Source organism: Rhinolophus sinicus, linkage group LG03 (assembly GCF_036562045.2).
Source record: "Rhinolophus sinicus isolate RSC01 linkage group LG03, ASM3656204v1, whole genome shotgun sequence".
Lineage (NCBI taxonomy): Eukaryota > Metazoa > Chordata > Mammalia > Chiroptera > Rhinolophidae > Rhinolophus > Rhinolophus sinicus.
The window spans coordinates 138,546,284-138,567,979 of NC_133753.1; the positions used below are offsets into that span (position 1 = coordinate 138,546,284).

The 21,696-nt window shown below is 34.8% G+C and overlaps 1 long non-coding RNA gene across 1 annotated transcript in view; it reads left to right on the forward strand.

Moving 5' to 3' along the window:
• LOC141570684 (uncharacterized) overlaps window positions 1–21,290 on the forward strand; it is a 69,825-nt gene extending 48,535 nt beyond the window's left edge. Inside the window, exons 4-6 of the long non-coding RNA XR_012495004.1 lie at window positions 1,873–1,981; window positions 14,413–14,544; window positions 20,914–21,290. This is a non-coding gene — a long non-coding RNA (uncharacterized LOC141570684). The remainder of the gene's footprint in view (window positions 1–1,872; window positions 1,982–14,412; window positions 14,545–20,913) is intronic.
• The last annotated feature ends 406 nt before the right edge of the window (window positions 21,291–21,696 follow it).

The following is a 21,696-nucleotide window of genomic DNA, read 5'->3' on the forward strand; positions in this document are numbered from 1 at the left end:
GCTTTATGATCTCAACTCTTAAAGAATGTCAGTAAAACAATTTATTCAACTCAATGAATCCCAGGTGGGTAAAGCAAAGTCTCCACTAAATTGTTCAAGAAAATTAATAATCAAAACCAAATAATACTTTTGAAATTTATAGGTAATCAGGCTCTTTAAAGTTATCTTACATATTGCCATTAATCACTGGTTGGCTGCATCAATAAAGGTGTTTTCAGCCATACAATAATTCTTTCAGATATCCTAAGATTGTGCAGTGTTAGTGGTATGGTGAGTATAGCTGCCTTCTAGATACCCTAAGATTATTTACATAGATACCCTACATTACTTTTCATGGTCCCATCTTTTAAAACTTCTAAGTTTTCACTGTCTTCTTGGAGCAAGAGAGGGACTTGTCAAGTCTTGGAAATGTAAATGGTTTCCCCACATATGTTAATGCCATTGTTTATTGATTATTTACTCAGCTCCAATATAATTAAGGTTAATAGCAAAGCAGAAGAAGCTCAGATCCTGTCAATACCTGACATTGAAAATGGTGGGTACCTTCTGTACTGGATATCAAACCAGCTTGCCCCTACAAGGTATCACATCTGTTGTTGCAGTTTAAGTAGAAGCAGAGGTGTCATTCCTTGTTGAAAACTTTTTTTGGGAAAAAAAAAACAAACCCCCAAATCTTCTGCTGTAGACATAGTGTTTAAAAAATCAGACAAAATATATTTCATGGAAAATCTATTTTGAGATCGACATTCATTTGAAAAGCTAAAAGTGGCATCCCGATAAAAAAAGGAAGGGATGAAACATCAAACTGAAAATATCTTCCTATATTGTGACATTTTCTCAAATGTAAATGAGACCACCTTTAAGGCTGTCACAAGCAAAGAAATCCAACTGGGGTCTTGATGACTGAAGGGATGTTAAAGAATCTCTCATCAGTAGACCATAAAGAATAAAGCAAAAGCTATCAGCAATGTGCAGATGTTATCAGGATGTGACTTCAGCACAACCCCACATCCCGATGGAGAGACAAAACTGCAGATGTTTAATATATTATAGGAACTAACTGCAAATTCTGTTTTGCTTCTCCTGCTTTATAATGTTTATTTTTTTTTTAAAGACATGAATTGCACTTTTGAAGAACTTCCTCCAACCTTAACCACTTTGTAAGTCTAAATACTTACTAGGACGCAGAGAGTTCTGGGTAAAGTGGCAGATCAAATACTACCTGGGTGTGGGGAATTGTGCAAGATGCAGGGAGCGATATGTTTAAGTATTTATATCAGGTAGTGGGGAAAGAGTTCTCATTGTTATGTGATAAAGAAACTTTAAGTGTGAGATAGAGACCTGTACACTGATTTACAACAAATCTACTTTAAATCTGCTGAAGTCCTGGCAAACCAAAAGCATTCATAGAAACTCAAATTTGTTAAAGTAGAAAACATTTGGAAATGTGAAGGAATTAGTTCTGCCCAGATGATTTTTTTTAAAGTTAAAAATGATAGAATAATGATTTAATAGATTATTTATATAGTTTCAAAAGGAATTATTTGTCTTGGTGAGAATCCTTTTTTGGGGGAACGCCTGGGTTTTGAATTTTATGTTAATGAAACCAGTTAATTGTAAAGTCATAAACCTATATTTCTTTCATTTTGATTAGTCTAAGTGTAGTCATTTTTCAAGAAAGTTCCCCCCCCCCCAAATAAAAGCAGCCCATCTATTTTGTTCAGTTGCTGTTTTGATCCCATCTCTAAGTGGATGTCAGCATTTGGGGTGGAGTAGGTCAGTTGGCCCATGCCCTTTTCTTCCTGGTGTAGGTAGGTCTCTACTGCCCTCCCCTCCCTGTTCTCCACCCACAGTTTCCCTTCCCTCCCTCAGGGAGCCAGCAAGACCTTGCTCTTCAGGGCCTTTATGTGAAATCATCCTTCATCATCTGACTGACATGGATTGAAGATTGCAGAATATGTCATAGAAAAAGGAGAAAAAGGTAATTTTTTGAATAAGCAAGATGACCTATTTGAAATTAAAAACATAAACCACACTAATTATTGAGGTAGGCTTGTACTTCAGGAAAAAAATGTAATTTACATTAAAAACAGTAAATATTACGAAACATATCAAATAATTTCAGTCTACCTTTGGTGTAAATGATTAAGTTTGGTGTTTATAAAGATGAAAAATCAGGGACAGATAACACATGAAATTAGAACTGGCTTAGTATGTATTCTTAAAATAATTTCTTTGAGATTCAGGAAGGATTAAGGCCAGAAAATGGGGATTAACACATTGCACTTGATTCCAAAGGGAAGAAGAGACAAAACAGAAGCAAAGTAAGTATAGCTCTGCTTCATTTTAGAAGGCTCAAGTAAGCAAAGTAATTCTAATCTGATGATTAGAAACAAACCAAACCAAAGACAAAGCAATGCCCAGTTTTAAACCAAAGACAGAGCACCGCTGGGTTTAAAACATTTACCTATTTATGTCCACATGGACTGAATGTAGTAGAAAATGAACACAGTTCATCTTTAAAGGCTGGTGAGTTGGGGGCCTGTGTTCTCTTCATATTTCTACTGCTGGTGCCCAGCACAATGCCTGATACATTGACATTTCCAAGCACGTTGGTTTAATTGAATCATTGAACAAGAGCAAAGAACCCTATTCTGAATATTGGACGAAGTAAAATATCCAAATATTTGGAGACTTCAACACTCGTTGTCTAAAAGACCATCTAAACTTGTCAGAAAATGTCATGTAATTTTAAGACAGGATAGGAAACTAGAGGGAATGAAAGAAATTCTTTACTATAAGGCAGTTCCACCTTTTACTAAGATGTAACTGACCGAAAAACTCAAAATATTTTGAGGAGATGCTATCTGCCAAAGGGATTACCACAATACATGTAGGATCAAAGAAAATTCCACATTTTACCCCGGTGATTAGCTGTAATTAAATAAAGTAAGTCTTTTTAAACTTCATTAGCAGCAAGACGTTTGCTACAGCAGAGTGGGCACAAATCATCCATTCTTAATTAAAAGATAATCCACAGGATGGCCATAATCTTCTTCTAAAAACACACCATTTCCCTGTGAAAGATTTTCTCATCAAATAAGGATAAATAACAGTTTCTCTGAGTTTAAGCCATGAAGGAATGGATGCTCCTCCCGTTTGCTTGAGTGAGTGCTGAATGTGGCTGATAACATCACTTTGGCATGCTATTATCTAAAATGGTAGAATACCTCACTTCAGCAAAGTCTGACATAAATCTTTGAAAACAAAGACATTGCATATGTATGAGCTGAAATAGATATGACAGTGTTGGCACATTAATATTCCTGTCACTAGGGGGTTTCAAACTTTTAAGGAGAGGATGGGAATGAATTCATACTATAGCTGGTAAAATAGGGTGACATACATACAGTAGGACAATTAGGCATTACCTACCATAATAAAATATGTACAGAGAAAGGGTTCCCTGCTCCCTGCCTTTGGTAAAAAATGACTGTAGGATTATCTCTTGGGAATGCCAAGAATAATTAATTTGGCTTAGAGATCTGCGTGGTTGTTCTAAGCATACTAATAAGAATGTTCCGTGAAGACCAGTCCCAATCAATGGAAGTGAGAACTGTTTTTTGTATGTGTAGCCACTGTAGTCGTTCATGGGTAACAGATGTTTCCACTTATTCCACAACAATCCTCATTAAAAGTAACTGTGAGGCCTAATTGAATACTTCTCCACAAAGTTGGATCTGAGCAGAAAATAGTTCTATTACTATATGTTTTACAATTATTTTCCAGTTTTTTGGTTGCTGACATGAAAAGCTTGACCATAACGTTTTTACTTCTCAGGAAGAAGTAAGTGTATGAAAAATAGACTTATTTTTACTTCAGCCTACTTTGTATGGACTTTCTAGATGTGCTGGGAAGCTTCTACTTAGAAATGCCAGCCATTTTTAGAAAAGCTTTATAAATCATCAAATTCTAGAAAATCACCACTTACCGGGGAAAATGACATAACAGTTCCATTAGGTTTTATTCTGTATAGGAGTACGCAAGAGTTATTCAACACTAAGTCTTAATGAAAAATTGTCACTAAGATACAGTTCTGGTGTTTGAAGTTAATGTTGAAATGTTAATTTTTTTTTTTTGTAAAACATATGTGTTGACCTGGTGAGTGGAAATAATGAGGGGCTGCTTAAAAGGTTGTGTTTTTTGTTGTTGTTGTTTTTTGATTTTTTTTTTTTTTTTTTACCAAAAGCATTTTGGACATGTTGCTGTAGCCCTGGGAGGAGGCTTGGTCTGAGCCCTGACAGCAGCTGCCCAGATGCAGAAAAAGGCTTTAAAACCTTTCCTTTGACAAAGAGACATGAAATAATATCTGACAAAGGCATTGCAAGCAAACATGATGGCAAATCAGTAATTATACAGGCTACAAAGGAGAGCACATCTCACTTCCAAATGTCTTTTATCTTCTTCTTCAAATTTTACTAATAACATCTCATAGAGGTGCTTAGGTCAGTATTTTTTTAAAAACAATTTAATATATGACTGTGCTTTGCGTTTGGTTTATTATACTAATGCTATTTGTCACTTCATGCATGTGTCAGCATTGTTTTTGAATGGCAAAAAAGGTTGGGAATAAACCAAGCACAAAGAAAGACTATTGCAGCTCACTATATGTAAGTCTTAGAAAGGAATAAATATTCCATGAAGATAGGTTATATGCCACTTGCAAATATTGCTCTTAAACAGAGCCATATGTTGAAAGGAAAAGACCTACAATAAATTAAATAACATTGGTGAGAAAATGGCAGCAAATTTGACCAGACCCAAATTGCATAGCTACTCACTTTAAATGTATTGTTCTTGATTTTGGAAAATAAGAGAGAGACTTCAAAATGAATTACAAAATTAAATTTAAACGTGAGCATACTTTTCTAAAAATCAAATAGTATACCATGGAAAACTTACATATACAAAATGAATTTTGATCCCATCTTATAAATAAATAAATGTTAAGAGCATATATGCCCATTGAATTGAAGCCCAAGTTTCGACCAGGATCAATATGCAGGAAAACAACAACAACAATGATATAATAATTCAAGTGGAACACATCCTTCATAAATAACTGCAACATAAAATTCCTCAAAATCTTTGCCTTTTTGTTTCATGATCATCAATCTGTTCAAAGATAAAGATAAACTATATCTCAAATAAGCAAAATGCTCATGGTATGAAATTATTGATATGAACTGTAAATGAAAACAAAGCTACTTGAGCCTTTAAAGTGTTCTTTTTTATGTTGATTCATTGCAAAAAAATAATGAACTGCAGTCTTTTCTTCCCCTGACATGTTTGGGATAGTTTACATGACTTCGAAATGGCTTAAATATTTTAACACCCACTACAGAATGTTCTGAAAAAGGGAAGAAAAACATGCATTTATTTTGTGGGTGGTCATTTCTTGCCATCTCATTCAGTAGGTATCGAGGAATAACAAAGGTATGCAGTTTAAGGGGAAAGGAAAAGCAAACTTAGTTAAATGTATTAAAATTCAAGAATATATTTTGAAGGTTTTATTAGAAGGTACTTGACAATTAGCAATCAATCCATTTACCGCATGGTCTATAATATGAAGACAGTGCAAGATCTCTGAGATCTCTGATAGCCGCATGCTAATCAAGTTACCTATAAAGTGGCCGTGCTTCTAAAATTATGTTCATAAACACCAGTTACAATTTTAAAAGGCACTAGTGGATGTAGTATTTTCCCAGCTACAGTAACATGAGGAAATTTATACCCTCACAATTTCTTTCTTAGGATTATCTCTTTTGTTATATCAGATCATATGGGATAAACTTATTGTGATATTTATGTTTTCTGATAACTACGAGAGTCAGAATATCAGCATATCGCTGATAAAACTGTCATATCCATTTATTATTTATAATGCACCTTTTGTGACTTAAACCCTTACAAAAAGTGTTTTATTAACATTTCAGACATAAAATTTATTTGATTTCAAAGATATACCATATCTTGTTTATTTGAATTAAACATTTGTCTCACATTTTAGTACACCATATACATTTCCTTGTTTGAATTGAATAAAAATGGTCATGAGTTTGATTATATATGGAGTTGAAACATTTAGTGTAATAATCACTTCATATAAAATGTAGAAAACAAATGTCCACAAACAAAGGTGAATTTGGTATTACCAATGAAGAATACACCCTAAGTCAGTGGTACCATTTAATCTTACATGCTATGGCATTTCATTATGTGGCAAAACAAGTCTTCCAACTTTTGCTACCATTCTATAGAAAATAAATAAAAGACCAATTTCTTTTCTTATCCTTGCATTGCTTACTCCTAGAAAAAACAGATATGTTTTATAAAACAAGTTGTTATATTAAGATGTATGTCTGCTTTCCTTCAGAAGACAGATTAGAGTGTTTCAGCTGCCATTAAAGTTGTCGCTCTTTGTAACAAAATGTAATGCTGCATATATAAAAATGCAAAGTGTAATGTAGAGTCAAATGTCTCTCAGCACAAGAGTTGTTCGTTTTAGCACCCATTTTGTTGGTATTTATCAACTTACTAATTATAGGCAAATTGCTTCCAACACGAAAACTGTGATGATTAGCAGTTTTTTCTGCTAACTCTAGTCTACTGTAGTTCCGGTAAAGAATGTCAATAATCCAGATTCCTTTCTTTTTTCCTAGCTTAGAATATGTAAAAATAAATTCATCAGGCTAGCATTTCTCTACTTTAGGAAATGTGGCTTGAAAGGATGGGGTGGAAAGAGGAAAAGGGATGGATTAAATCAAGAAGGTCTGCTTGCTACCTCTGATCAACTGGACAATATTGAAAACTCATTGGAAATTGGTCTGTCACAAAATGGAATTAGGTAACAGAATAACTGCATTGAGCATTTGCACAGGAAATGCATCAGTCACTACAACCCAGCATAAACTCTATTTTAAAGAGAAGAAGGAGAGTCTTAAGAATTCCCCCACATACCATCATTAATACCCAGCAAATGGCTGGCATATACTATTTAAATCTGTCATGTAACTATTCAACAGAGCTACATGATATTGCTCGGTCAAACATAAAACAGTTTTTAACCTTCAGTCCTTCATTACAATCCTTTAAAGTGAGCTCAAATAAAAATGGGAGTAACATGCCAGTCTAGAAAACATTTTCATAACATGCAATACAATAAAAGGTTAGATTTTCTATCACCATTACTAATTTCAACCATTTGTTTCTCATTACAATAAGTAAACAAGATTAAATGGAAAATCTTACAGTTCACAGAGTACATTACACAGCAGAAATGTCTGTAGTGAATACTGACTTAGTGTCTTAACCAACGTATGTGCCTCTAAGTGACTATTTCTCCCTGCTATGAAGTTTTTACAATTTTAAAGTTACATTGGCAGGTTCCAGTCAACAATGATGTCTGCAATGGCCTTCTTTCTCCAATACATTGCTTTTAGTCTAATTGCTTATTTGCAGTCTCAGCAAGCCTAGAGAATTTTATCCTCTGCGTTGTTTCTGAATACTAACTAGCTGGCCCAGCCGAAGCTCTCTAAAGAGAGAGACTGCATGAGAGACACACTGCATTTGACACAGTCAAGAGGTAAAAGAAAGAGCAAAACAAAAGTCTATTCAGGACTGAATCCTCTGATATTCTTCCCCATCCCCCAACCCCTTTAAAAATAAAGCGTAAGGGGGAAAACCCATAAACCCATGCCTGAATGCCTGAGGTTGTCAGAATAAAGGACAATGAATGACAGGTGACTGTCACTACAATTTTCAGTCTCCAAGTTATCACTTTTTGGCATTGTTGAACAAAAAAAGTGTATACATAACAAGGAAATATGTCATAAATTCTCTATGAATGCACAGACAAGCTCAATATAGGAGAAGCAACTAAGTATTTCCACATGGGCACATAGGTTTCCTTTCAGTTCCATGTATTTTTGCTGGAAAATGTACTCAAATTATTGTTTTTCTAGTGACAACAATGCTAAATAACTTTGGGTGAACTGCTGAAGGGTTATGAACCTGCTTTTCCCTTACTTCCTTTTTTAAAACTGTATTTAAAGAATAGGAGATCTGACTTGATAAATAAACCTCCTTGCACATGTTGCTAAATTTTTTTTTTTTTAAAGGAGTAAGAGCCAACTGACGGGAGTTTTTCTGTTTGATTTTTAAAAGGCTCCTCTCAAGCTATTTTCCCCCAAGATCTTTTTACACTTTCATCTTCACAGACTGCCTTAATCCTCCTGTCTTTGTTGTTCCAATGTCTGATCAGTTTGTTTTAAAGTCGCATCTACCCCGCATTTGCTAGAACTGAAACTTGACTTCAGGCACTTGCAGTTATAAATCCCTACAAACATGCTGGCTTTCCAGAGAAAGGTGGAAAGTGCTGAAGCAGGAAAGGTTTTGATGATTATTTCAATAATGTATATTAAGTTGTCTGTTGCATGAACTACAGATCCAGAGAGATAACAAACATGAAGTGATGCAGCAATTTATAATTAAAATTAGTCTGTTGTCTTCTCAGATTACTGGCACATGCCAGTCTGCTGACCATCTGTAGTGAAAGGACAAAGTTCTATTCTCAGTTCCACTGGGCTGGGGAAAGGACACAATTCCCAGAGCCCCAACTTTCTAGGTCTTGCCATGGTGGACATGAAGAAGGTTCATTGTGGCCAAACTTTTCATGCCAGGAGTAACCAGGCGATGGGCCGGAGGAGTATAGAGATAGTGATCTGTGTCATCTATGGAAGCATTCACAGGACACCATTAAGGTGAAGCTCAACTACTGTTACAACCCCAGCAGGTGTTACTACACGTTCTAAATCTATTGAGAGAAATGAAAAAAGAAGGGAGAGAGCACAAGTGAAATAAAACGAGAAAAACAGGAGGAAATTAATCTCTTGGTAATACTTTTTTTTTTTTTTTGCCTGCTATAAAGGACCAAAAAAAAAAAAAAATCTTAAAATGATGAACATGAAAGAATGTATTTCACTATTAAATATGCATAATAATTTGTTTTACTTTTAAATTTTGGAAATTGAAAGTATTTGACATGAAACAGTCATACAGACTTCAACTTAACCTTCAAGAAGTTAATTTGTAGAATATTTAACAAATTGATGATACAAAAATATTCCTTGATTGCATATGAAATATAACTTGGCATAGATAAGTGAACAAGATCGATGAATTCTGTTTTCATTTTTCACTTATAGTGGCTATAACTTAAATTTCAACATTTGAGTATTTATTTCAGAAGCCCAAACAGAAATGATTACATTCAATACCTGAAGTGTTTCATATAATCCTTATTTGTAGTAGTTATATTTATACTATTTTTTTATGATGGTGCTCATGAAAAAACTCCTAATGAAAACATCAATTTTAAAAATATTCGTTATAATTGGTGTTGACAGGTTTATAGCTATTAAACTTGAAAGTCACAGATAAAATTGTTTTAATATTCAGGATTAATCTAGTATTGCTTTTGGCTATTAGAAAATACATAGTTATGTAAGTTATATTGGACAGTTATATGAGGCAAAAATTGAATTTGAGAGGAAATAGAAGGCCAACTTTCAACTTTTACCAAAGAAAATTAAATGTATACACGTTCAAAAACCCAATTTCTACTTTTTGGGGAGAGGAGGGCTCTAATGACCCAAAATTAAAGATTACTACTCAGTAGTTGCATGAAAATTTTTTCCGAATACTAATACAGTAATTATTATTTTAAACAAAAGATTTATTTGTGGATTGTGTGTGTTTATATATGTGTATGTGTTAATGTGTGTGTATAATGATAGTGAGAAAGTAGGAAGAATTATGTTGTGCATTATAACTACTTCATAGTAGAGCCTTTTAAAAATGAAGATATTTAATTCTTAATTTCATTTGTATGTAACAAGATATCCGCTATAGAGTTGAGAAATTCCAATTATTTTGACAAATAATAACCTATGGATCAGTCATATCCTGACAATTCCTGGTGAAGTTTCAAGAAAAAACTCAGGGTCTTAAAAATATAGAAAACTGTTGATCATTATCATCATGAAATAATAAACAGGTTCGTGTATTTGATGGATGATTATTTTCTGAGCTGTTTATTTCTATGAAGACTTTTGATTTTTTTTCCCAATGACAAGAGCAAGATAGTCAAGTGAAAGGAAGAAATTCCCAGCCAACAGTCATTCTTAAATAGTAGATGATAAATGCTTTCCTTCTGAAATCTATTCAGTCAAAATACATTAGTAACTGTATTTTAACCAATACTGAGCCTCCAGGTTATAAAGATGCAGTATCAGGACTGAGCAGTGGAGCAAATGTTTACTGTGAGCCAGGGAGCCAGGTGAGGCAGCATGGCAGAGTGGGGTATGCACTCTAGATTGAAGGAAGGGAGGTTTAGAATGGACTAGAGAGATGAGAAAGAGCCTTGCAGGAAGAGGAATGAAATGAGAAATGACACAGATGTGAGGATGAAGATAGGTGAAATGTCCAAACTTTGACATTTCTTTTGCATAGATAGCTAGCTAGATAGATAATAGACATAGATAGGCAAATAGATTGATAGATACTGAATGGAGAAACTCATGTTGGGAAGCAAAATTCTGTGATAATATTTCAGGAAAGTTTATGACTATTTGTGTCACTTAAAATTTATGAAATATATCTTAATACAACAAATACTGAGAAATAGAGAAAGAAGGATTTGAAAACTTGGCAATGTAAACTTTATTTTACCACTTTTCGAGCTTTTTAGATTAGACATTCATGCAATAATTGTAATGATCCACCCATGTTCTTCTTCCCCCCACGTCCCCCACTCTGGGCTCCAGGACTTAAGTTTAAAATGCAATGTAGCAATGACTTATGCAGTGCTGTTTGAATATAACTTGGTATAATTTTTCTGAAGAAAAAAACCCCAACAAATGCCCTATAGGTCAAAAACCTTGAAAATGTGTATATACTAATGATTATACTGCTTGGCATTTATCCAAAAGAAATAATCAGATGATCCAGGTAATTAAAATGGAATCAACCTAAATGTGAACTGTGAAAGATTGATTAAATAAATTATGTTATATCCATATGGCCATTATTGCTTAATTCCAACCATGAAAAGTCATCACTATTGACAATTGTTCTAAGTTAAGGTGAAGTGGAGCAGTTATTCTTTATTAGTACCCCTTGGGATTGTGTGGGTAGTCCTGTGGGTAGTACCTGTGTGGGTAGTCCATACTTCATACTTAAGTATGAAGTCTATACTTCGTACTAGCTAACATGTATCAGAAAGAAGCAGAGGTTTGAGAATTTTTCATAGAATTATATGAAACAACTACAATTGTAAAATTAACATTTTCTTCACATATAGGTTATATATATATATATATATATATATATATATATATATATATATATATATATATAGAATGCTTTTACATTTACTCCAAGTGTTAAAGTAAGAATCAATTGAAGCTAGAAATTCTTACAATTTTTATGGAATTCTACCCTTGAAGGTTTCAAATGTCTGCTCATACGGTTTTAAATGCACTTCTTTAAGTCTAGCATTTATTTCCCCTTTTTTACCTGTAAATAATACGTTGGGAACATCACATATTTACTTTGGAAAAGATGTTATTTCTTTACAGAATAGCTTTGGGGTGGTAGTCAAAATCTATTACCAACCCACTCCAAGAGCGTCCCTCTCTACTTGAGATGACTGGTCCTGTGCTCCCCAGGGGTAGGTACCTGACCTTAACAACGTGTTCCAGCAGTGCCCAAGAGTGGAAGATACTAAACAAATGTTTGTGGCAGGAGGAACACTCTGAGGCAATCTCAACTCCATCTAAGTTGATCTATCCATTGTCCCCTGAGTATCTTTTGCCCCTTCTCCCTGCCTAGAAGGTTGTCATCCGTCCTAATACATTTATTGAAACCCTGCTCTTCCCTAAATGTCACTATTTTTATTATCCCTTCCTGATTAGTGATGGCCACCACCAATTCCCCTGTCTTGAAACATATCATGGCTTCTGTCTGTTCCATTCCCAGTATCACATACGTTATCTAGCATTATACACTATCTTTCATAAGCACATGCATTACATACCAGTATCAGTAACGGTTGTTTCATATAAGCAACAGACATCAACTCTGGTTAATAAACGTGAAAGACAACTTAATGGAAGAATATCAAGGTGGGGGGAGGCCACACAATTAAAAGAAAGCTGGTACTTCAGGCTACAGATCATGACCCAAGAGAATTCAGGAAGGATAGGATATAGGAAGTAGAAACCACAAACTTTCCAATAGCTGTAACAGAGGTCAGAACATCATCATGGTGACAGCTGTTCTTGAGTCATGCCAGTCCTTCCCAATGTCTTAGAAGTGAAGACCCAATTGACAGATTTAGGCCATAGGTAGAACCTCCTATTCTGCTAGTAGTGGTCTAGTGAAAAATAATGATTTGACACCCCTCACCTTTCTTGAAGGGAGGGAGCAGGGAGTGGCATGCTCCCTTCATACACATGAAGAGGGAGGAGATTTCCAAATTGGCACCTGAAGGGGTACTGGGAAAATGCATGAATGTTGAACAGCCATCTATTTACTAAACTCTAATTAGATGATTAGCTTCTGAAGCACAGAGAATATCCCTTACACTGCTTCATCTGTTAAAATGATGCTTGGACGAGTAGATAGTCACATATGTGCTGATAGGAAGGAAAATATATCAGTATTTTTAGATGATACTAATATTCATTGAAATTGTATAACTGGGTTACATATATCCATGAATGCAGTCATTATTCTGATGCCCACATTTGTCAAAGCCAGGTATTCAGACCCATCTAGAAGGTTACCTTGTGTAGACCTGTGTTGCATGTGCGCTGAGGTTGTGCACAAGCTGGAAGGCCCATACTTAACAATGTATATAATATGCTCTTAGTACAGTATGTATTAAAAGTATTCAGTCAATTAGTGGAAGTTCATTATCAGAGTTAAGGCTTCTCCACTAGTGCAGAGGACGGTTTACATTTGCCCTTTTAAAATTTGCCCTTCTCTGATCATCCAGCTTATCCAAAAACTCCACAGAGGAAAGATGTAGCCCTATGTTTAAATCTCTTTTCATTGGTAAGGTAAGAATCTGTGGTGATTCTTAAGTAATATAACAGTTATCGAATAGGCCAAATTGTTACTAACCTCTTTTTAAAAATTATATAAGGAATAATCCTTTCCAGCTGCTAAGTGTAAAAAATAAAGTAACAAAATGAGTTAACAACAACAAAAAAACCCACTCAACAAAAAAATCCAGAAAATTTGATGGGAAGTACATTTGAAATACATTCACCAGACTCATTTTATGTAAGGAATATTTTTAGTGTTCTGTGGCTTTACTTAGTTATTTCCTCATTTCAGAGTTAAACCATACAGCTAAAGGGGAAATGACAGTGCCAGGAAAACTTGTATCCATTCCGTTTCCTATGACTATGTCAGCTGCCAAAGTGCTGACCAAAGTTGAAAGGTCAGCAGTCATCTGTGGCAGATGTGCTTTACTATGATAAACACTTGGATGCTGGAAATGGTTCTGTTCACTGATAGTTTATAATTTAGATGAGAAATAGAAATGTGAGGGAGCTTCACTGCTGGGAATCTTATTTCATATTTGAGTGCAATTAACCAGCTGATAAACAGGCTTTGTTTTCCATCTGAATGGCCAAAGTCCATTCATTTGGGACACTACCTTGTCAAATGGGCAACAATAACAATAAAGTTTATGTATCTTGGCTCTCTTCTATGCTAAACCCTGCAGTAACCTCCTGCGTTGGAATCAAGAACCTGAACTGAACATGCAGAATAATTACCTTTCAGAACACACCTGATGGCGAGGATGTGGAAGATTATGTTGTTTTGAACTGAAAATAAAGACTGAAAATGTCTTTATTTCAATGACTCTTTATTTTAGTATAATCAGAATATACTTGCAAGCCCTATTAATCTAGCTTCCATATACTTACGTAGCTTAAACTTGAAGAAGTAAGATATATATTATCACATTCAAGAGAAAATCTAAATTTAAAAAGCATATGACAATGTCTTTTTATCTAAACTATAACCATTTTCTGAATGGTAGCCATTTTCTGAGCAGTGATTGATAAGGCTGAGGACTTTTTGTCTTTTCTTAATATTTTACCACAAATTGTAAATTTTGCATCTTCACTTTATTTTTTCTCCTCACCTGTATATTTTCTCATGTGCCATATTAATATCTTTTTCCCCAAAATAATGTCATTTGTTCTTGTTTTTGCTTACTTTAATATTTTCATAAATGAAGATGACACATGATTGTATGTTTTTTTCTTACAGTAGTGATGATTGAAAAGAAAAGCCACCTATATCCTCTTACTTAATTTCCCTTGAGAAGAATGAGCAAAGTGAACTGTGGAACCTAGTAACCATGGAACAGATTTCCTGTGTAATGTTCACAACTTTGGCAAGGTAATTGTTATTGCCGTATAACTTCTGGTAAAATTTGTGGAAGAATGGAAATTACATTATTAGTTTTTATGTGTTGACTCAGATATGAGTAGGTCAGTGTAAGAAGGGAAATCAACGCAGATTTTTATTCCCCCAATAAATATTTATTGAGCACCACTATGTGCTATTTACTTGAGAATAGAAATATGAATAATGTATAGCTTTAGTTCCCAAGGACTTAATAATCTAGCATGTTTGGTTGTACTTGTAATAATAGTGATAAATACTGGTAATGATTGGCAATGATTTCAGTTTGTGTTGGTACAGAATTATTGAGAAACAAATTTATCACCTGGGACCTGTATCTATATCACCTGGAAAATCTACACTAGTTTAATTTCTTAACATATTTTATTACCACAGACTTGCTTAAATGTGATATTGTTTAATTATTTATACTTATCACACTTAAATCTCATTTATATTTTAATGAACATCAAGGTTCTCATACAATTTCAAAGGCAAGACATAGAATGGTGAGATCAAACTTTAATCAAATGTAGGAAACTTAGCTCCTACTCTGTCTGGGAAAGTGCTTCATGCTCTATAAGAAATATGCTAATTACCATAAAGGACACAAATTTCTTGTGGAGATGGGACATGCATATATATGTAACTATCTAAATAACATACAATATGTATATACACACACTGCTCTTGCACTTTTATACACATATAGATGTGAATCAATGGGGTATAGACCATATGTCAAAAATGACACTTTAATACTTCAATTCCAAATAATAGGTCATTGTGGGATGGGGTTAGTCATAGAGAAAGGTCATTATTAAGTTCAACATAAAATGAAGTATTGAATTTCTTTTATTAAAAAAGGAAAAAAAAAGATATGCATGTTCTTGATAATGAAAACAGAGAAAGAGAAGAGAAACAATATTGAGGAATTAATTTGGTGAATAATTTTAGGAAATGGAATATCCATAGAGCACTTTCACTCCAGCCAAAGAATTGGCATATGATATTTTTTTTAGGGTGAAATCTTTATAATGAAGAATGGATGCTCGTACTATGAATTTGTTTTCCAGTAACAATTACTTTTATGATATCAATGATTCTTGCCTTCTCTTGTTTAGCAGTTCTACAGTCTACCTGTTAACTCTATTTGATATAGTTTTTATGAACCAAGAAGTACTTGTTGACTTTTACGTGACTAGCCCTGGGCTGGATTTTATAGAGCAGAGCAGAAATGTAAGACATGATCCTTTCCTGCAAGACTACTCTAATATTATTGGGTAACCTACTGTCCAGCAATATACTTGAAAATGCAGTTACTGGTAATATGGAAAGGGACATGTGTTGTTGCTGTAGGAAGACAGAGCTTATATCTAAGGACGTTTTAGAAATGTGAAGAAAACCAGTACCAGCAATCAGACGCTTGCTTCTGGCCTGTATCCCAGGAAGCTCTGGGCTTTGGAATGCCTTCCACCAAAATTTTAAAGATCCTTTCTGAGGGCTAGGACCTATAAGGTCCAGGCGTGTCATACAGGCTGGGCACTCTGTCATTTAGATCATAGTATATCTTTTATGGCATCACATGAGATTGAGCTACCAAAATAGGGCTGACATGTTGGTTTTTGGTCAATCTCACTCTCTTTGGACACAGGATGAGTTCAGGGCTCTGGGCTACTGAAGTCTATCTCTGAGATGACCTTTGGGCTTAAGTCATATATGTAGGCCAGTCAGTTTTCACCCCTCTGTGTTTAGATCATGTGCTTCTTCTGATCTATAGCATCAGATGGTGGCATGTGCAGCAGTAGACACCCTTTACTTTGTGTCGTGTCCCCTCCCCTCCTTTTTCCACTACTACATGTCAGGCACATCTCTGGGAGTGGCTAAGCCTATCTCCTCTGAAGGCTTTCCAGACCTTTGCTCCTCTATGTTAATCCAAGTTCTGTCTTGCCTGTGATTGATGTGGTGACGTCCTCTCCCGGGTTAGATGGAAATGGGATAGATGTTCCTTATGTCCATAGGACCATTCTTCTTGCTTAGTTAGTGGGGACCCTCACAGTTCTCCCCACTAGTGGCAGCATGTAGAAGGCAGAGGTATGATCAACATTGAAAGGTATTACATTCTAGTAATGCAATGATTTTGGCTAAATATTTTGAGGGAAGACATATTTGGCAGATGTGTCATTCTATGTTTCAGCAGTTACATTCTGTATGGTAAAATTAAAATGACAGAAAAGAAATGATAACTCATATTTTCCTGCATACTCTGGGTAAGACTTGCATTTATTTGGTCATCATCAGTTAAGCACAGTAATAACCTCTGATAGCACAATGAAGCCATTGGGCGAAGCAGCATCATTAGTAACGATGTTACTAAATAAACAATATTAGGAAACTGCTGTAGTAAGAAGATCTGTATTGTTTCAATACAAATGCATTCTGAGGAGCTATGGTTTTGTGAATACTGATGGCATTGCTACCTTTTTCGTGTAATGTGAGGTATGAAATTATTTAGGAAATTACACATTAGACAATATATAACTTGAAAGATTGTTCCTGAACTTGAACAGGAAGAGATGGTGCTTGGACACTAAGGAGAATTTTCACATGCACTGACTGGACAATAATTATGTAACTATTTCTTTACCCATTATTCTAAATCTTCATTTTTTACCTCATATGGCCCCATGAATTTTGTAAAATTCATTTTAAATAAAATTGTTAATATAGACATGGGCCCTACAAAAGTATTTTTTTAGGGTCCCTCACAGCTAGGGATGGCCTTAGATAAACATCAGAGAAAATCACCGACTATGTCAAGAATATTGTTGAAGGAATTCTCAGCTTCATCAGTCTTGGTTTTGTCAGGACAGAGTCATTGTATTTCTAATGCTGGACTTGGTAGTTTCTTACACCAATTGGCTCTTGGCTCAGACAGCTTCTTTCAGATGAACACAAATACTAGTTATTTTGAATGTCTTCTTTAAACAAAAACAAAGTGTTTTACCATCTCATCCATAAGGAACGTAAACTCAGAGCCTAGTTTAAGCAACTCAAAATTATGGTGGAAGTATTAAGGCCTGTTGTATTTCAGTCTCCATAGTTTGTTTTGTACCAAGGAGCCCATGAAATCTGCACCTTGAAAAGAAAATTTTGGTCAATTGGAGTTTTAAAGTCAGTATATTTTGTACAATTTACCTGAGTGTATGAGTAAAAAAGAAATAGAAAAATGGATACGATGTGGTCAAATTCTCAGCATGATTTTGATTCAGTAGGTCTAGTATATAGTCTACAACTACATCTGCAGTGCAGTTAGTGGTAAATCTTATTAATGATGATCTGGAGGGTCTCTTGGGAAGACAAGGAATAATGACGTTGTTTGGGAAACTTTATATATTAAGATAAGAGAGCATATGATTATGGTTTTGAAAAATTTAGAAAGATATTTAGACTTGAAGGAAGTTACTGGATAACTGGAATACCTACGGCTAGTGGTCTTTGGCTAATCGAGGTGTCCTTGGGTGAGGAGCTACTATTGCCAACATAGGGCAACCCACAAACAGAGGTAGCAGACATAATTCAGACAATGCAGAATAGTCATTGATCACCCACTGGGTGCTCCACGCTATATATTCAGACACATTTTAAAATGGTTCAAATTAGTGGAGTATACACCATGATCTTTTTCCTGTACCAAAGTCTGCTATAGAAAGTGAAACATTTTTTTTTTTTTTAGTAATTGTCACCATTATGATTTTCATTATTACTTTACTGAAAACATTAGATTTAAAATTTTTACATGTCCTAAATTCATTAGAAGAAGCTTTTCCCATAAATTATTTGGACATAATTAAAACCCCACCTCTAGGAGAAATCATAATCTAGGATAGTATGATCAAGTGAAATCAATACTATATGTTTTATGATCCTGGCTTAATAGTCAGTGAATGAACACTGTGATAATGTCAAGAAACCAATTAGTAGTAAAACTCTAAATTTGAAATTAGTTTCTTATGATAATTAATTTTTTAGTTTCTTAGGAAATTTTAAAAAGTTTTCTTGTTTTCTTTCACTTTCTTTTTTTTTAAATTTTATTTTCTGAAAGAAAACATAAGAATTTATTTGTGATGCTTTCAGTTAGACAAATTTCACATATCTTAATGGTTAATTAAATAATTAAAATTAAAAAAACAAAACTATGATAAGATAAATGGTTCAGTCTAAAGTTTCTTCCATCATAATGTAAAAAAAAAAAAAATTAGGCACACAGCTGCTGCACTGATTATTGATAATTTTTAAAGAACCCTTTTATACATTTTAATTTTTATGTCATAGGCCACATAAAGATAGATAGACTCTAGTAAAATGACTAACAAAAATTCTCTGATCATACTTGATTTTTGTAGTCATCAAAGGGTGTTTGCTTTCAAAAGGATTATTATACTACCAGCTTGCTTGCCTTGGGGAATGTCAATTAAATCCAAATTATTTCATGACAGAGATTTTGCCATTTTTAGAGACAGGGTAAGTGAACTAGAAATGACAAAAATCAAATGAGAAATGAAAAAAATAAAGTTCAATACTCACCTGTAAATTGCTTATCTTTCAATTAAGCATTGGTTTACCCTTGCCAAATGTCCCCATTTGCAGATATCTATTAAAAAAAAAAAAAAAGAAGAAGAAGGCTGTTTTCATTTCCTGTTGATACACAATTTAGTGTTTTTTAATGCATGCTTGTGCCCAGTGCTTTCTGAAGAGCTTTGTGTTATCCCTGGTATCTAGTACTTTATAAAGAACCGCTTTCAGCGTGTGTGGCCTGGTTTCTAACAGTCTATCGATTCATTGAATTTCCTGAATTTCAGAAAGACACCAATTGATTCTTTATGCTGCCTGGCAGAGCAATTCTTAATTTTTGTCTGTTTCTTCCCAACATCAGTCTTAAGAAGAAAAGGTTTTCCTTACATTGCCTTGAAGGGTTTACTGACTCATACATCACGAAGAACATTTTAAAGCTTTATTTTGTCTGTTATTTAAAGTGGAAAATGCTGTCCCTTAAGACACTGGCACTCTGCCATTTGCCTCCAGAATATTTCATGGTTCACTGTCAGGACTGCTGCTTTTTCTAGAAGAGCATATGGGCCAAATGGAGGAGTTTTCTGTAACATTCAGATGCCGAACATGTAGTGTTTACATATGGTCTCTAAGAAATAATTTTTCTGGAATTTTAATACTTTATGGATTCTTTGGAACTTACTGAAAAGTATATTGGAGCATGATGACACAAAAGGAGGCTTGTGAGCTGGATGTAGAAGGAACTAAATTTAATTGAAGCAGAGTTTAGCATCATTAGAATGTATTCCTGTGATTTCATTATTTTTCACTGGAGTATTTCTTCCTCCTTATGCCTCCCTTCCTCCTCCTCCTTCTCCTTCTTGTGATTTCAAATAGTCACCATAAAAAATTTAAAGTGAAGGGAAAAATCCTCCTGCACTCTGTGATGTTGATAAATAAGTCATTGGAATGTAGTAGGAGTTAGCACACACCTGAGGATGATTGTGTCATTAAAATTGCATCCAGTCAATCTGTAAATACCTCACCTGACCTGTTCAGTAAACACACGTCTCACTAAAACACCTGTTTGGGCTGACCATGTGTATATTACAAAGGAATCAAACAAAATGCATTTAAAACAGGAATTAAAATTAAAGTATGACTACATTCTGAATAGAAGTGTTAATTGCAACTCTAAAAACGAATAGTTTTCTCTCTTTGTACAATATATTGTGTTGATGACTAGAACTGAGCAGAATCTAGGAGAAAGAAACTGAATCCTTGTATTACTTTCTACTGGATTATCTCTTTGCTGGTCATTTGGTGAGCCACTCATTGATCTGCTAAGTTATGGAGCTAGTTGGCTATTAAATGAGAGCTAGTCTGTAAATGGTACTATGGTGATGAAGAAAGAATTGGGAAGTAAAAAGAAATAAAATAGGAAAATAATCATGTTCTAAATCTGGACTCCATTAGTGGCTCCATAGTCAGGGACCTCAGCATAGAAAGTCTTTTGCTCAAGCAAACCTGGTCTTTCCAGATCTTGAGGAGTTGAGAAGTTGGGCAGGACAGAAGTGGTGAAGGTCAGAGCAAGATAAAGGGGAAATAAAAATAAATGAAAGAGCCTTCAGAGAAGGCATAAAATCAAAGATAGATTTTAGAGGACATGCCTTTTGGGGAAACCCAAAGTGAGTATGGCTGTGTGTCTTACCACTTCAATTATTTGATTCTCTCTCATGTTGCAAATAAATATATGTTATCTGATTGTCATCTTGTTCTTATTCTATGTGTCTCATTTTGCTCCTTGGCCAGGAAAACAACCATTGTGAAAGGACGAAGGCACAATCCTCTCTGAACTCACTCTATGGTTAGTGGCACCCACTTGCTCCCTGAAGAGTCCTTTAAAGGACAGGGAAAGCGAAGCTTGAGAAGAATCCCTACAGGCAAAAGTCTGGAAAATTAGCAGAATCCCTAATCACTTAGGCCGCATGGGATGAGGAAGACAGTCACATAAAATCATTCACGCCCACAGTGGCACAGCAGACAGGAGAGACAAAGGAAGAAATGATTTGCTCACCCTCACTTTCTGGAGGCAAAGTCAAGAAAAAAGAGCCAAATTTGTTGAGAAAGGTTCAAAGTAGTTGTTTAATTGTCTGAATGATTGATTAGTATGTATTTTTTCCCCCATAGACCACAATGTGATTATTTATATATGGCTCACATTATATTAAAATGGCATTTGTCTTTTTTTTTCCTCTAGGAAATTTCTTTTTTACTAGTTTCAGGTGCACAAGACAAAGTAATACTTAGACGTTTATCTTTTATATCCCTCACACTGTGCGAACCCCCCTCCCCCGATCCACTATCCCTCTGAAATCGCACAGAGCCATTACATTTCCACTCCGCTTCTTGTAAGTACACACACACACACACACACACACACACAAACTTGTAGTTGACATTCATTATTGTTCAGCTTCAGCTTCAGGTGTACAGTGCAGTGATCAGGCATCTACATCATCCCTGAGGTAGTCTCCCTAATGAGACAAGTATCCATCAGATACCCTACAAACTCTTTACAAAATTATTGATTAC